General features: G+C 35.3%; 1 non-coding gene across 1 annotated transcript; it reads left to right on the forward strand.

The window, feature by feature from the left end:
- Positions 1 to 3,316: 3,316 nt before the first annotated feature.
- Positions 3,317 to 3,423, forward strand: LOC113598421 (U6 spliceosomal RNA). Its single transcript, XR_003419072.1, has one exon. It is a non-coding gene; the product is annotated as a U6 spliceosomal RNA (small nuclear RNA).
- The last annotated feature ends 263 nt before the right edge of the window (positions 3,424 to 3,686 follow it).

Genomic DNA, 3,686 nt, shown 5'->3' on the forward strand with positions numbered 1-3,686 from the left:
CTGGAAAATACAGTACGTGACAAAAGAGCTTTGCCAAGTGGAGCACAGTGAGGTTTGTGGGTGGGCAGTTATTCTTCAGGCATTCAGAAAATTCTGAACATAGAACTTAAAAATGATATTCATATAATACATGCATGGCTGACAGTGGAGGCCTGGTAGGGTAGAACTCCACTGTAGCCCTGAGGAAACAGGGAATGAGATATGAATATCTTCATTTAAATATTATTAGAAGCACCTCAGACAAAATGGGTTAAATAGTGATTATTGCTTTGCTAGGAAATGATATTAACTGAACAGCTGTGTTTTTATTATAAAAAATATTTTTCTTACTACAAAGTTTATATGGGTTTATTGTATGAAAGAAATATAAACAAAAAGAAAAAAATGAACTGCAATGCCACTAATCAGTGTTATTTTGCTATATATATTTCCAGGTTTTTTCCTATTCATTTATTCAATGTTATTTAAATATTGCCTATAAGCTAAGTATGGCTAGAATATATTTATATATTTTAACAAAAAATGGGGTCATAGGATATATACTTTTGAACCATACTTTTTTTTTCAGTCAGTAATGTATTATGAACATCTTTCCATGCAAATAAATTATATAAATGTGACTTTAATGGCCATGTATCATTATATTGGTCATGCAATAATTTATTTAGCCAATATTATTTTTTTTTTGCCGTTTAGCTATTTTCCAATGTACCCCATTAAAAATATCCTGACGAATATCTTTATAATACTATTTGTCCACACTGCATTGGGTAGATAATCAAATATGAGTTTTATGCATCAAGAGAATAAGTCTAAAACACATCAGGCAAGGTTTTAAGGTTTCAGACAGGTTCCAAATTTCCATACAAATGTATTTGTCCAAACTACATAATTCCTAGGAGAAATATGGAAGTCTCACTCTTTTTCTCACTCTTTGTCCTCACTCTTGACAATTTTGGGTAACTTAATAAAGTATTTTCGACAAATTTTATGAAAATACAGTATCTCATTTGGTTGTATTTTGCCTTTCTTTGGTTACTAATTGGATTATTAGCTTTTATAAGTATATTGCTTATTAGTATTTGTTATTTTCCTGTCTTCTAATGAAATTTTTCCTATTTCCTTTTTTTAATGTTTATTTATTAGAGATAGAGAGATACAGCGTGAGCTAGGGGAGGGGCAGAGTGAGGGGGAGACACAGAATCCAAAGGAGGCTCCAGTCTCTGAGCTCTCAGCACAGAGGCTGATGCAGGGCTCTATCCCATGAACTGTGAGATCATGACCTGAGCCAAAATCAGATGCTTAACGAACTGAGCTACACAGGCACCCCTTTTTTCTGTTTTCTAAGTGAATTGTTAGCAGACACTATTTAGGAAATCTTTAGATGTTTCCATCAGAATATTTAAGATAAAGAGTTGAATGTCCTTTCAGAAATGTCCTTTCAGAAACTAATATTTGATTGGAGAAGAAAAATCATTGCAGAGTTTAAGAAACAAATATGCAAACAAAGCAAAGATTCCTCATACTCAAGTTAGAATTGTGTAAGTTTAGAGCATTAATAAGTTGACACAGGGCTGAAGTGCATAAAGTGACGAGACAGTTCAAGAACATGGCTTCCCAAAGTTGGGAGAGGGAGAGCATAAATTTCCTGATACAGTAGAACATGGTGAGACTGGTAGCCAAGCAACACAGCTCCTTAATGTGCCAGGCTTGTTAGCACTAAGCAAGCCCACTATGAGGCTGTCCACAATTCCATTTTCTTATTTGTAATGCAAGGGTAAACAAGATGATATCTTTCCTCTCTAAAATTCTAAGTAGTTGTATTTAGAAAACTTGGCAAAGATGTAGCATTGAACTTGGAGAAATTAGACTGATAGTAAATAGTGAGTCCATGGCCCCTACACTCAAGTGTCTTTGGCATAGAATAGTATTTCCTAATGTGTGTGTTCCATAGGACGTTCTTTCCACAAAGTGTTAAGGAATGTTATGAAAAACAAAAGTCTGGAGGTCACTTATGTCTGGGAAATTATGGGTATTCTTTAAGATGCTTATGTGCATGTAGAGTCTATAAGAGGGAGATAGAGTTTACAGCATTTGTCAAGCTTATATGACCATAGAATCTTTTTTTTTTTTTTGAAGCATCTTTCATCCCTGATTAAGCAACAGTTAGCCCTGCTCATGTAGGCATGTCCCTTCTTGGGCCAAGATAAGTTGACAGTGAGATCATCTAACTGTCTTTGATGGCAAACCTCCATGCTGGGTTGGGTAGGGAGCATTATTTTTTGCTGAGATGTTGAGAAGATCCCATAGCTGGGCTCTTTCTCCTCTCTCACAATTCTCTCTCTTTAGAATTACATTGAATCTAAAACAACATCTTTCAAGTGACAAGATAGCAGTTATCGCATCATATTTTTTGATGGTTGAACCTAGAGACTAGAAAACAATTTAAATAAAAAAAATTCATTCTAATGCATTTATTGAGTACCAATATTTTGTTAGTTATTTTGCCCTACTTTGGAATAAGATATGAACAGCTTGATTTCAGTTTGTGAGTGGGAGGAGGGTAGCAAAGAATAAATGAGAAGTTTAGCACAAAATGATAAGAGCTATAATTGAAGTATAGAAATGTCATGGATACCCAAAACAAGAACCATCTAGCTTAGATCTGAGATCCTTAAGAAGGCCTCACAGAGAAGGCAGTATGGATGAGTATGAGATTACCAAGTAGACATCGTGGGAAAAGACATTTCATATAGAAAGATAATGTTCTCAACTACATAGAAATGAGAAGGACCATGGAAGATAGCAAAGAGTTGGCTGTTAGATGAAAACATTTTTTTTTCTAAGATGAGACTATGTAGAAAAGCAGGTGCAGATTATGAAGGATCATATATAGAATAAAGGGGCTTTATGAAAAAAATTTTAATGTTTATTAATTTTTGAGAAAGAGACAGAAAGTGAGTGATGGAGGGGCAGAGAGTGAGGGAGACACAGAATTCAAAGCAGGCTCCAGGCTCTGAGCTGTCAGCACAGACCCAGATGTGGGGCTTGAACTCACGAACTATGAGATCATGAACTAAGCCAAAGTCGGACACCTAACCGACTGAGCCACCCAGGAGCCCTTGAGCTTTCTTCTTTAGGTTATGTAAGAACTACTGATGAGTTTTAAGTTAATGAGTCATGGAACAGATACGAAAAGCTTTATTTAAAAAATTATAACTTCGGCAGTGAAATGGATCTGGTTGGAAGTTTGGATGAAAGTCTCCTAAACCAGAAGCTGTTTATTACAAAATTACTTAGGAAATGTTTAGGACCTGTGCTCACTTCGGCAGCATATATACTAAAATTGGAACAATACAGAGAAGATTAGCATGGACCCTGCGCCAGGATGATGCACAAATTTGTGAACCATTCCATATTTGTTTAAAGGAGTTTGTGACCACTAAACCGGCCCTGCACGAAATTTTAAGAGGCATTCTCTGAGGGGAGAAAATATGAAAAACAACAACAACAACAAAAATAAATAAATAAATAAATAAAAACCAAAAGCAACAAAGACTAGAAAGGACCAGAGAACACCATCAGAAACTCCAACTCTACAAGAAACATAATGGCAATAAACTCATATCTTTCAGTACTCACTCTAAGCGTCAATGGACTAAATGTTCCAATCAAAAGACATAGGG

Source organism: Acinonyx jubatus, chromosome C1 (assembly GCF_027475565.1).
Source record: "Acinonyx jubatus isolate Ajub_Pintada_27869175 chromosome C1, VMU_Ajub_asm_v1.0, whole genome shotgun sequence".
Lineage (NCBI taxonomy): Eukaryota > Metazoa > Chordata > Mammalia > Carnivora > Felidae > Acinonyx > Acinonyx jubatus.